Source organism: Rhinatrema bivittatum, chromosome 6 (assembly GCF_901001135.1).
Source record: "Rhinatrema bivittatum chromosome 6, aRhiBiv1.1, whole genome shotgun sequence".
NCBI lineage: Eukaryota > Metazoa > Chordata > Amphibia > Gymnophiona > Rhinatrematidae > Rhinatrema > Rhinatrema bivittatum.
Window position 1 is genome coordinate 254,656,471 of NC_042620.1, and position 14,129 is coordinate 254,670,599.

At 42.2% G+C, this 14,129-nt stretch overlaps 1 protein-coding gene across 1 annotated transcript in view; it reads right to left on the reverse strand.

The window, feature by feature from the left end:
- The window catches only part of LOC115094121 (carbonic anhydrase 4-like), a 72,494-nt gene extending 60,395 nt beyond the window's left edge, over positions 1-12,099 (reverse strand). Inside the window, exon 1 of the mRNA XM_029606842.1 lies at positions 11,923-12,099. The gene's annotated coding sequence lies outside the window, so the exon portion shown is untranslated. The remainder of the gene's footprint in view (positions 1-11,922) is intronic.
- Between the last annotated feature and the right edge of the window lie 2,030 nt (positions 12,100-14,129).

The following is a 14,129-nucleotide window of genomic DNA, read 5'->3' on the forward strand; positions in this document are numbered from 1 at the left end:
CAGCCGCCAGTGGCATGGGGGTTTGCTGGTGGCCACCTTGTCCTCCTCCTTTCTTTGGCCACCATCAGGATAGGTTCCACTGGTGGCCACGACGTCCTCTCTCTCTCTTCAGCCATCATGGGGCAGGCTCTGCGGTGGCCTGCCGAATTCTAGGGTGGGCAGCAGCAGGAGTCACGTTTATCTGAACATCATCTCCTGCTGCTGCGGGGCTGGTCTGTTGGTAAAAGCAGTGAGAGCAGCCCTATAGTAGTAGGAGATTATGTTTGGTTAAACGTGACTCCTGCTGCCCAGGAATGGGGGGTAGGCTGTAGGAAGGTGTGTAGCACTTGCAACCCCATAGTGATGCTGTTGGGCTAGGGATTTACTGAACCCCTTGAAGGCCTTGACCTCATGCCATTGGAAGAGCCACTAGCTTGGAAAGATAATTCCATTCAGTGCTGCCATATGACATCACCATGGCTAATTTATCTTGCTATCCATGGAAAACACTATTTACAGTAAGCAAACTTGCTTTTCTGGAATGGATATGTTCCCAACATTCTCCTCAGTAAAGACCAAGGCAAATCATCAATTAAATTCTTCTGCTATTTCCTTGTTTCTCCAAGCTCCTTTTTAACTCCTATCATCTGGTGGCCCAATTTTCTCCCTCACAGGCTTTTTTCTTTGAATGCACTTGAAAAAGTTTTATTAGTTTTTTGCATCTATGGCAAGCTTCTTCTCAAATTCTCTTTTGGCCTGGCTTACTACTGTTTTACATCTAACTTACCAGTACTTGTGTTCTTGCCGATGCTCTACATTAATGACGGGGGTGGAAGGGAACTAGAACCAAAAGGTTACTAAGGGCCAAGAGTAACAGATAAGTATGAGAAGAAAAAAAAAGAGTGTGAAAGCTTGCTGGGCAGACTGGATGGGCCGTTTGGTGTTCTTCTGCCGTCATTTCTGTTTCTATGTTTCTATATTTGGGTCTGCCTTCCGTATTTTGAAAGATGCCCTTTCAGCAATTCCTTCAACCTTTTTTAATGCATGGAATAAATGTTATCTGAGCTTATAAGGTGATATTTTTAAACAATGTCCATGCCTCTTGCAAATGTTTAGACTTTGGAACTGCTCCTTTTAATTTTTTTTCTAATTTTCTCTTCTGTTGTATTCTTTTTCAAAGTTATATGCTACAACAGTAGTTTTATTTAATGCCTCCTTCCAGTAATTATGTCAGATTTGATTGCATTATGATTCCTATTGCTAAGCTGCTGTACCACAGTAACCTCTTGCATCATGATGTGTGTTCCACTGAAGACTAGATCTAAAGTAGCTGCCCTCTTAATTCTAGAACCAGCTACTCCATGAAACAGTAATGTATGGCATCTACAAACTTAACTTCTCTTAGCGTATCCCAAGGATATATTGACCCAATCGATATGGAAGTAATTGAAAATTCCCATTGTTATTATATTGTCAAATTTATTTGCCTTTCTAATTTCTGCTAGCATTTCACAGTCTTCATCTTGGCAAGGCAGACGGTAGTATATACACACTGCTATACTCTTCACACATGGAATTTATAGCCATAAAAAATCCACAGTGCATTTTGTTTCTTGCAGGATTTTTTTTCTTGCCTGGCTCTATGCCAGCCTTTAAATATAGTACCATTCCTCCACTAATTTGATCTGCCGTGTCATGTTGATATAATTTATATCCTGGTATCATGTGTCCCATTGGTTATCCTTATTCCAGCATGTCTCTGAGATACTTGTAATGTCTGTATCCTGGTATGATGCCATTCATTCTAACTCGCCAGTCCTTTTCAGAATTCAGGCATTTGCATATAGGAATTTTAAAGTCTTTTTATTTGTATATCTATTCACAACCTGCCTTTTTGCAGAAGATACAGCCATTTTGGAGTCATTCACAACTGTGTGCTCTTTACATCCATCTGGGCTACTTTGGCCTTAACAACAATCTCTCTACTAGGATAATCCAACTTTCCTCTTTTACAAGTATCTTTAGAAGATACCTCTGTCTGTTAGAATGTGCTTGTGATTGATAATATGCCCGGGGGGTTCATACTTGGTGTGAATAAATCAAAACAATGAGTCATTATTGTAGTATGTTTTGGAGCTAACATGGTTGACACTGCTATTTTGTTCCTGAATAGTGTTGATTGTTTAATGACTCAATAAAAAGAATTTAAAAAAAAAGTAGAAGATACTTCTGTCTCAGCCATGCATGTCTGTGTGATCATCAGCTCTCTGCCATGGTCTAATTTAAAAGCTGCTCTATCTCTTTTTTATATGTTAGCGCCAGCAACCAAGTTTCACTCTGGTTTAGGTGGAGCTCATCCCATCAGAATAGGCTCCCCCTTCCTAACAAATCTAAAGCCCTCTTCCCTGCACTGTCGTCTCATCCATGCATTGAGTCTCTAGAGCTCAGCCTGCTTCTAGGGTCCTGTGGGTGGAACAGGGAGCATTTCAGAGAATGCAACCCTGGAGGTTCTGGATTTTAATTTCCTACCTAAATTCCTAAATTTACTCTCAAGAATCTCCCCCCTGCATCTTCCTATGTCGTTGGTATGCGCCTAAACCAGAACAGCCAGCTGCCCCCTTCCCAGCAATCTCTAATATCCCGTGTAGATGTTGTGTGAGGTCTGCTGCCTTCGTATCAGGCAGATAAGTTTTCAAGAGATCCTGACACCCACCAGCCACCCAGCCATCTATATTCTTAATGACTGAATCGCCAACTACAACAGCAGTACTAAACTTTCTCTCCTTGGCACATGTCTCTAGAGACACATCCTTGATGTAAAAAGATAAGGCATAATCTGGAGGATAGGTCCTAGCTACAGGACTGTGGGCAAGTCACTTCATCCTCCATTGCCTGAGGTACAAACTTATGGCTTGATTTACGAAGGCTTTTCTCCCATTCTGGGTGTATGGGAAAAATGCTTAGTAAATAAGGTCCTTAGATTGGAAGCCCTCTGGGGATAGGCAAATACCTACAGTACCTGAATGTAATCTGCTTTGAAGTGCTTGAAAGGCTAAATATAAATGAAATAAATAAACAGGATCGCTTCCTGCCACACCAAAGTGGTGGGCTCCTTCCAAGTGACATTGCTTCACCAAAGCATCACACGGACTACTAGACTGGAGTTGAGACCACTCTACTATGTCCCTGAAGGTGTCCTCTATATACATCGCTTGTCTGCCTCAAATCCTCCAGGTTTGCACTCTGGCCTCCAAAGTTTGGACTCATTCCCTGAGAGGAGCTCTGCTCTTGTTGCACAGGCACAACCTCTCACCAACATGTGGCATTTAGTACAAAAGAATGGATAGCCCCTATCTCGCTGCTAGACTTCTATCTGCATCTTAATTTTGAGTTGCTGAAGTTTGTAAAGCTATTTAAGGAGTGGGTATATTTAAATCTAAGTGCTAGTGCGTTTTATATTACTTTATCAATGATCAGCAATAGAATTAAAATTAGTCCATTAATAAACTCAGGATCATTTGTACTTCTAGATATCTGACTCTTTTTTCTACAAGATTTTCCTTTCTTTGGGAGTAATAATCTATATATCAAAAAATGTGACTGGAGTGGGTGGGAGATGGGGAGGGTGCCTGGGAATAAAATACCAGTGACTACACACCCAGGAAGCAGTTATCACACCTTCTCATATCAAACAAGTAACTCATAATTATAAACTTAGAATTAAATTCAAAACTTAAACTCACACAGGGTTAATTCAAAATAAGTATTTTCCAGCACATGCACAATTATAAATTTAAACCTAACACAGGATTAATACAAACTCATAAACTACTTAGTAGATATATATACACACACAGTAATATTCATTTATGTATTTGTTACCAGAACTCTCCAATATATTCATGCATATGTTATGGTAATAGCAGAGAGAGAGAGAGAGAAACTAGCTATAAGGCCCTTATAGTAGTTAAGTATTTATACCTCTATATGAGGTATAAATGTTCTCTCAACCTAGCTTGATGTTACCCAGGTAGAGAGTCCATCAAGCTAGGTTGAGAGAACATTGTACAAATCTCATCTTTGTGTGAGTTTCCTCATTCCGAAGGTCATCAAATCTTCACAAGAGTGTACTGTTCTGTTCGTACATCTCACTCTGAATGTCAAAGTGGCCCCTAACCCCTACACTACTACCTAAACCTCACCTCGAGCAACTAGGTGGGCCTCATATAGAGGTATAAATAACTAACTACTAGAGAGGCCTGAAAATGTTATTTGCGAAAAGATCGCAAAGTGCGATCGCACAGCTTAACGCAAATGAAAAGGTGAAATTATTTCTGGCGTTAAAACTGTGTGATATGACTTTGCAAATTGCGAAGCCAGCCCATAGAAATCCTGCCCCAAACTCTTCCCCCTTTTCCAAATTAGCATCTCACTATGCGTAAAGGCGTTTTCACATGCAAAAAGCCCATAACGCGGCTTGGAAAACAACCCCCCTTAGGGCCTAATTTACTAAGCTTTTTCCCATAAACACAGAATGGGAGAAGAACCTTAGTAAATCAGGACCTCAGATTGTATGCTATCTGAGGGCAGGGAAATACCCACTGTATCAGAATATAAATTGACTTGAGCAAAATTTAAAACAGAAATAATAAAATGTAGATCAAGGCCTGACACAGAGAAGGTTAAACAGAGATGAACTTAAACCTGAAGATAAGAGATTGAGAAGTGTAGTACATGTCAATGATCTATGGACAATATGATTTACAGCAAACATAGGAAAACCCCAGAAAAAAAGCCAGACAAATGCAATTTCTGTAGAAGAGAACTGATACAGTTATATATCTCTTTGCTGGGTGTTGATGTGCTAAAGTCAGAAGACCTGTATACAAAAAGGCACAGTAAGGTAACACAGCTCATCCACTGAAAACTGTGCAAACATTATAACAGCCCTGAACCAGAAAAATAACACTGCCATCATGACCCTGACAGAACTGCAAAGAAGAAAGACATTGTGATCACCTAGGACATTCCCATTCTAACAGCTAAAGCCTGATGCTAGAAACGTAAACAGAGGTAAATGAGAAATACACAAGAAGAGAACTGCTAATAGAATTATCAGAACCAAGTGACTATTCTGTACTAAATATAGAGACAGAAGATCTTCACATAGCAAGAGGTGAAATCAGAGACCAAGAACAGGTGGCAAAAAATATAGAAATAGTCCCAATTGTATTGGGTAGCACTGGTCTGATTAAAAAGAACTTCCAAGGGCCCTTTGATAGTCTGTGTATATTTAGTCCTGGGGGAATTCTGCGCTACTGCGGAGCGCAGAATTCCTCCCCGCACAGAATTGCCATTTTCTGCACAGAATTGCCAAATTCTGTGCAGAAAATAGCAGAGGAGACCCCGGCATGCTGCGAACGGAGCGTGTCCCGCGTGTGTCACGTGACGTGCTCCATTTGTGGCGAAGATGAAGGCCCTGGCGAGCCGTTTGTGGTGAAGCTGGAAGGCCCCTGAATGCCGTGAACGGAGTGTGCTCCACTCGCGGCAAAGATGGAAGGCCCCGGTGAGAGAGAATGAATGTGTCTGTGTGTGTGAGAGAGGAGAGGAGAAGGGGAGGGGAGGGTGAGAGAGAGCAGGAGGGTGTGAGAGAGAGCATGGGAGGTAAGAGAGCGGGGATGCTTGAGTGTGAGTTTCAGAGTGAGGGAGCCTATATGAGGGGAAGGGGGGGGGGGGGGGAGGGTGAGAGAGAGCAGGAGGGTGTAAAAGAGAGTATGGGAGGTAAGAGAGGGGGATGCTTGAGGGTGAGTTTCAGAGCGAGGGAGCTATATGAGGGGAAGGGGTGGGGGGAGGGTGAGAGAGAGCAGGAGGGTGTGAGAGAGCATGGGAGGTAAGAGAGCGAGGGGGGATGCTTGAGTGTGGGTTTCAGAGAGAGGGAGCCTATATGAGGAGATTGTGAAGGAGTGTGTATGTGTGTAAGAGATTGGGAGCTCGTGTGTATGAAAAAGGGATCGTGTGTATGTGAGGGTGCTTGTCTGTGTGAAGGGATTGTCTATGTGTGAGACAGAGCCTGTGTGAAGGAGTGTGTGAGAGAAAGACAGGTTGCCTGTGTGAGGGTATATGCCTGAGAGAGAAAGGGAGCTTGTGTGGATGTGTATGCAAGAGAGAGGGCCCTGTATGAGGGGATGTGTGTGTGTGTGTGTGTGTGTGTGTGTGTGAGAGAGAGAGAGAGTATGGGAACCTGTATGAGGGTGTGTGTATGTGTATTAGAGAGATGGAGCATATGTGTGAGAGAGGGAGGGACAGAGGGAGCCTGTGTGAGGGGCAGTACTGAGAACGGGGTCAAACTCTTGGACTGGCAATAGAGTGGAAGGGGTTGAGCCTAGAGGTGGAGGAGAGTGATACTGGCAGGTGGAGGAGTTGGAGCCTGAGAGGGCAAAGTGGCCAGGGGAGTAGGGAGAGTGAGTGGAAGGGACACTCTTACAGTGAATTTCTAGGGAAATTCTGCTCAAAGTATTTAAAATTCTGCATCTTTAAGTAATAACTTTTTTCTGTATTAATTTAAAATGTAATTACTTAAAGACTATCATGTAAATTGTGTTATTTTGATCAATATAGTTTGCAGAATTTTGCTGAATTTTAAGTTTTTGTGCGCAGAATTCCCCCAGGAGTATATATTGCACCCTATGAACTCCAGAAGAAAGCTCTCTTTGATACAATGCAAGTATCAAGAAGAGCATTAACATTAAAATTGAGAGATTGCAATTATAGCCAATGTACCTTGGTTTAAAAGTAAAGTTCATTCCTGCCATAGTATGCATGCTCAAAAACCCATTTGGAGACAGTTTCCCACAGGAGAAACTCCTCTCCTTAGTTGATTTCAGTTCCCTTATTTAACACATATTGATGTGGCAATAATTCCAGGGCACTATATGGCTCAGAGCTCCTGGACCTATAAAAGCTATAAATGCATACGTGGCACAATTAAGACTGATTTAACCTATTCTTTATGACTTGGAACCATCTGGTCACTATACTCCAAGGGGTAGATTTTAAAAAGCATTTACTCGAGCAAAACTGGTTTTGCTCGAGTAAATACACTTTACTCAAGTAAGTGGGCTTTTCAAAATTGCTACAATATATGCCATTAAATTGTCCATAGGATTTACTCAAGTAAGTGCACTTTACTCGAGTAAATAGCTTTTGAAAATTGCTATGATAGTATGTCACATTTACATGCATAACTCCTTTGAAAATGACCCCCTGAGTCATCAAGGACTTTTAAAGCTAGTCCAATGGTGTCAGCCACATCCAGCTGCAGGAGGTTTCTGTCTGAGGGCTAGAGCATGTCACATCTGTCCATGAGGGCTAGAGCATGTCACATCTAACTGGAAGTGATATCGTCAGGCTGGAAGTGATGTCATAATTCACCCATCAGACCCATCCTCAGACATGGCAGCGCTGGCCTGTCAGACCCCCAGAGAGGAACTCGTTCTGGGTGCTGACCTGTCAGACCTTCCGCTCCTCAGACCTGCTATAACATCTGGGGGAATCTCCGCAGCACTTCAGACTCAAAGCTCCAAAAGGATTCCCCTAGATGCCCACTGGTCCTTCATCCAGATTTGGTCCCCAGTGTGGCCCCTCAGTCCAAAACGTTTGCCCGCACCTGAGCTAATTCTAGTTTTTTCATCTTCCCATTCACCTGAAAAATCACTCCTCAGTGCGTGTGAAATGCTGACTTTGTTTGTATTTATAACGGAACACTGAACATTTCAGTTATATATATATACTGATCTTGTGGGAAATGTTAATGCCTCAACTTACTACATTCTTTCTGTATGTTATTGCTTGATGTGTGCTTGGTCAGGAGTGTGAAACAATAAAGAACGGTAGGCAAAGGTTTTCTGTCACCAGTGGCATAGCCACGGTTGGGCCTGGGTGGGCAGCTGCCCACCCAATTTAGACCCAGGCCCGCTCAACTGGCACCGGAACTGCAAGGCTGTCACGGGATCCCATCCCTGCGACAGCGAACAGGAGGACCCACGCCTGGCACGCCATCACAGCACACATGGGGAAGGGATGCTGCGACCATATGGCCGACCGATCTTCCTGTTTGGGGGCGGGGGCGGAAGTGCCGCGCACAACTTCCGCTTCCTCCCCCCAAAGCAGGAAGATCAGCTGGCCTCTCCTGCTGCCACCGGCCTCCTGCTATCTTCGGGCCGTACGGCCCACCGATCTTCCTGTTTGGAGGGGGGAGCGGAAGCGCAGCGCAGAACTTCCGCTTCCTCCCCCTCCCCCCCCCCCCAAGCAGGAAGATCGGTGGGCCGTACAGCCCAAAGATAGCAGGAGGCCAGCGGCAGCAGGAGAGATCAGCTGATCTTCCTGCTTTGGGGGGAGAAAGCGGAAGCTGTGCACGCACTTGAATGTGTATGTGTGGATGAGAATGGGAGCCTGAGTGTGTGTGGGGGTGAAAATTGGAGCCTGGGTGTGTGTGGGAGTGAGATTGGAATCTTGAATGTGTGTGTGTGTGTGGGTGAGAATGGAAGCTTGCATATGTGGGTGAGAATGGGAGCTTGAATGTGTATATATATGGGTGAGAATGGGAGTCTGGATTTGTGTGTGGTTGAGAATGGGAGCTTGAATATGTGTTTGTGTGGATGAGAATGGGAGTCTGGGTTTGTGTATGGGTGAGAATGGGAGCTTGAATGTATGTATATAAGGGTGAGAATGGGAGCCTGGGTGTGTGGGTGAGAATGGGAGTCTGGGTTTGTGTGTGTGTGTGTGTGAGAATGGAAGCTTGAATATGTGGGTAAGAATGGGTGCTTGAATATGTGTATGTGTGGGTGAGAATGGGATCTTAAATGTGTGTATGTGTGGGTGAGAATGGGATCTTAAATGTATGTATGATTGGGTGAGAATGGGAGCTTGAATTTGTGTATGTGTGGGTGAGACTGGGTGCATGGGTTTGTGGGTGAGAATGGGAGTCTGGGTTTATGTGTGTGCATAAGAATATAAGCCTGAGGAGGGGTGAGAAAGTGAGAGCTTGTATGTGTGTCTGCAGAGAATGTGAGCTTGTGTGTGTGTGTGGGGGGGAGAGCATATGAGAGTGAGAGCGTGAGTGTGTGAGGGGGAGTCTGAGAGAGAAAGTGTGTGTGTGTGTGTGTGTGTGTGTGTGTGGAAGGGAAGAAGACAGTAATAGAAGAAAGACACTGAAAAGGAATTAGGAAATTAGCAACAAAGGAAAAAATGGGAAAAAGAGACCAGGACCAACTGATTAGAAAAATACAAAGATCAGACAACAAAGGTAAAAAAAAAATAAATTTTGAGATTTTAGCAATTTAAATATAAGCAACACAATCGCTCTCTCAAAATTTATGGATAGGTGTAGCCGAGTATAAAAGTGTACTAATAAGAAGGCTAAAGTACCACAAATCACTGTGAATTATGTCTTTTTGTATCATTAAGTAGACCTCATACATAGGCGTAGATGTGAATGCTATTCAGCATAATGTTTTACACTAGTAGTATAATCATGGGTCAGAAAATAATTTTATATGCTTAGTGAGTCCAAAGTGAAAAAAATTCAAAGTTGATGTAGCATGACATTTCCCATTGTATTAATTGTTGCAGAATTTCTTTAAGCATCATAGTATTGACAACATTCAATTTCTTAAGATAATGTAGCTATTTAGCTTTTTTTGCATGTGAAGAAACGCCTGAGTTAAAGATGTTACAAGGCTCGAGGTGTACTAGCCCAACATGGACCGTGTTTCGGCGTCTGCCCTCATCAAGGGGCCGAATGTATGTGAGATGATTTTCGCGGCATTTTCACCAACATGGAAGTAATGGGGGTCATTTTCAAAGGAGTTACGCATGTTAATGTGACATACTATCGTAGCAATTTTCAAAAGCTATTTACTCGAGTAAAGTGCACTTACTTGAGTAAATCCTATGGACAATTTAATGGCATATATTGTAGCAATTTTGAAAAGCCCACTTACTTGAGTAAAGTGTATTTACTCGAGCAAAAACCAGTTTTGCTCGAGTAAATGCTTTTTAAAATCTACCCCAATGTGTTTCCTCACATTTCTACATTATCTTAAGAAATTGAATATTGTCAATACTATGATGCGTTAAGAAATTCTGCAACAATGAATACAATGAGAAATGTCATGCTACATCAACTTTGAATTCTTTTCACTTTGGATTCACTAAGCATATAAAATTCTTTTCTGACCCATGATTATACTACTGGTGTAAAACATTATGCTGAATAGCATTCACATCTACGCCTATGTATGAGGTCTACTTAATGATACAAAAAAACGTAATTCACGGTGATTTGTTTTGTTGATAATCTGTGGTACTTTAGCTTTATTATTATGAGCAATTTAAATATGTCATCTTTGGGAATGTGCATTTCTTATATTTTTGTATTTTGCTCTTTCTTAAGTATTCCACTGTTCAGAAATTTTAGTTTTTCAGGCTTTGTATTTTGGTTTTATCTGCATGTTTCTGTTTCTAATTTATAGTCTCTTATTTCTATATTAGGTAAGGGTCGGTTTCTGTTTTGCCTATGTGTGTGAGACTGAAGTGCAGCATTTCTGCTAGCGTGTAGTTTCTCTGTAGTAGTAGTCCAGCTTGTTCTGTTATTACCGTAGGTGATGTATTAATGTTCTAGGGCCTGGTGTAGTATTTGCATTGCTGCTTTTTCATAAGGTTGCTGTTATTTGAATCCTGAGAGTCAGTGCTGTGACTGTATGGCAAGGTTCTAGATGCCTCTTTCTTTGCAAGAGTTTGTGTTGCTTCACAAAATAGCAGTGGAGGGTTGTTTTTTGCTGAGGTGACAACAGAATTTGAAATTTTTTTTCATGTTAGTTGTAATGTGAATTGCCCAAGCTCTGTGCTGCACTTGTTCTGATGATTAATTATATTTTATTGTATTTATGAAGATTTCTGGTTTTCTGCAAAAATGGTTCATGAAAGAATACATTAATTTTTGTTTTATTACATGATTGGATCTGATTGCTTTCTATACTTGTGCATTTATAAACTGCAATAAATATAAAATAAATTCTGATTAATAAGGAATTTTTAATGCTGGTAAGTGCTTGAAATAACTGAAGTAAATTATTTTAAAGTTTCATACATGACACATAATGGCTGTTGAAAACTACTTAGAAAGCCATTCTAGGGTGCAGTATATGGCATTATTTATCAGTAAGAAAACAACTAGTAGACCTGCATGCCTACAGCCCACCCATGTTAACCTTGTGCCCACCCAAAAAATCAATTCTGGCTATGCCACTGTCTGTCACACTGCACAAGCTACATATGGAAACTGCTTCCAGGGAAGAAAAAGTTCTCCTCCTTCTCAACTTTTTTTCTCTGCTCGGATCTGGGCACAAAATTTACTAGGAGAGCTCTGTATTTATGCAGGTCATTTGGTTCCCCCAGGTTTTACTATTGACAGTTATGAATATTCATTGCTCTGCCAAGTACATGCATTTCAAGTAACCTTTTGTCCACCTAATAAAAACAACGACTTTAAAAAAAAGGAAGAAGTAAAATAGTTTCTATGTATCCCTCTTGAGGTGAAGGAATGCCTTTTGCAGTGAGATAGAAGGCTTAGAACCCCATGGGGTGTTCTTTATTCCTTGTAGCATAATATGATGAGACAGAAAGCAAAGGAGCTCCTGAAGGATGCTCTTTATTCCTGCAACATTGGTCCACACAGTGAGCTGGAAGGGACAGAAATTCCTGGGGATGCTATGCATTCTCCTCAGCATATTACTATAAGAAAGTTGGCATAGATGCACCTGAAGAGGTTCTTTATTCCCTGCAGCATGAGGGAGTTACGGAGAAGAATTAAGATATCATATTCTGAAAAATGCTAAATATAGTCTTCTGAGATTTAGAATGGTGAATATCTCGGCGGCTTACCTGTGCCGGTCACCTGATTGTCTCCTCTGGGAGATGCTGATTGAAGGGTTGTCTGGGTTTTCTTTTTTTCTGGGTCTCCTTTCCACTCTCGCTCTTTTTTTCTGTCTTTTATGATCTCTCTCTTGATCTTTGAGTTTCTCCCCTCTTCCTTCCTTCCTTTTTCTGTCCTTATCTCCTTTCTTCTTCCCTCTTTTTTTCCCCGTCACTTTCTTCCTCTCTGGGTTGCTCTCTTCCTCTGCCCTTCCCATTGTTGCTCATGCTGCATTCTCTGGTTTATATACATTGGGTGCACCTCCCATCTGGCAGACAGAGAAAAGAGAGTTTTTTTTCTGCATGGGTAGGAGGGGAGCTCAGAGAACATGGGGCAGGACAAGGGGAGAGTCAGAGTTATTTCCCCCAAGGTGTGGCAAGCTCATCTGACATGCAGGACTTTCTGTGGGTTCTTGGGTCAAGACATAGCCCTCGGGGCTCCAGCACCTGCTCTGACTGCTTTTCTTGTGTGTGCATGACAAGTGGTGCCCGTGCTGTCAGCATCGAAGAGGATACAAGTTAAAAGAGTACTGAATCCAGTCTTTCAGCTTAATTGCTGTAGTTCATTATCGTATGCATGCTTATGTTTTAATTGCACCGGATTGCCTGTTCTCTTTATTGCCAAAACACTGCAGCCTATTAGGTTAGTTTTCCCATACAAACCTTGTAAGTTACCACCAGTCCTATCGTACAGTGGAAGCTTGCACTGTGGCTGCGCCTACTGTACCTGCGGTGGGGGGCAGTTTAGAGGGGAAATTTCAGTCCTGCTTCTCATCCTGCTCTGTGGGAAGGCAATTTGAAAGGAAGCTTGCACTGTCGTTGTTTGTGCTGTACCTGCTCTGTGCAGAAACAGAAGATTTCAGTTTCACACTTTCTCAGCTTGGACCCCTTAAACTATTAAAAAAATTTTAAAAAAATGGTGAGCTCCTTAAGTCATGAGCTAGCGGTGTCATTTCTTAGAAATCTGCAGTCACATTTCTGTGGAAATGATCTTCCTGTCCTTAAACCAGACTAAAATAGTCTCTGCAAAGAAGCACTTGGCTGTGGAGGATTCAAGTGGTTTAAACTAGTGAGCAGGTGACTCATGTGACTTTTGAAGGACCTCCTCACCTTAGAGAAAACAGGCAGCCTAGGAGACTTGAAAACCATGTGCTTTTACAGTACAGCAATAACCATCTTGCATTTGTTCCCATTTAAAATACTGGTCTCGTAAGAGCGATGTTTGTCATTTAGAAAAAAAAAAAAAAGGCCGATGATTTACAGGTAAAAAGAAGTTTCTTTCGCATAGGCTCTTTCAAGCTGAGCACCTGGAGTATCATGCAGCCACAAAGAGTCTGTGTAATCTGTAGCAGGAGATTCATCAGTACTTCTCAACAGGCCAGAAGGGGATTAGCAGTGATTGGCAAAATAGAAGAGGTGAGACTTCAGGTAGGACTGGAAGAGAGAGAAAGAGACTTGATGTGGGGGAAGAGACACTAACATAGGGGGCAGTGAAAGAGAAATATATATAGCACTTGTTGGGACTGGATTATGTACTTGGGACAGAAAAAGGAGAGAAGAGGGGAAATAAATGAATAGGATGAGGTCTTGAGAAAGAAAGAAGATGGAAATTAGAAGAAGCAAAGGGAAAGAGGAGGCTGATTGATGGAAGCATTGGAAGAGAGTAGACAGCCATTAGAAGAGGAGAGGTAACAGTGAGGGACAATGAGAAGACTGGGGACAGAAAGAAGTTGGGGATTCAGAGTGAGGGGACAGTGAGAGCAGTTTTGGACCAGAAAGAAGTTGGGAGTTAGAAGAGAAGCAGGGAGCAGGGACTGACATGGAGTGATGTCTAGCGAGACTGCAGGAAGTAGTGAAGTGGAGGGGGTGGGGATGGAAAGGTCTTGGGACAAGGACTCAAGTTTACTCCGATTTAGCTCTTGGAACAATTTCCAGCTGAAAGGTATTCACTGATTCTGGTAAATAAAAATAATCACATCCAATATTAAAATAAAAAAAACCATAGCTAAAAGGCTCTGCAAACATCGCAAAATCCACATAAATTCCTTTACAAGGGGTTTTAGATCAGCTCCCTTTCTGATTCACAAGGTACATTACCAGATTTATTCCTGTATTCATGGGCCTCATTATCCCTTCCTGGGAAGCAGAGTCACTCTCCAGACGTCACCAACAATTAG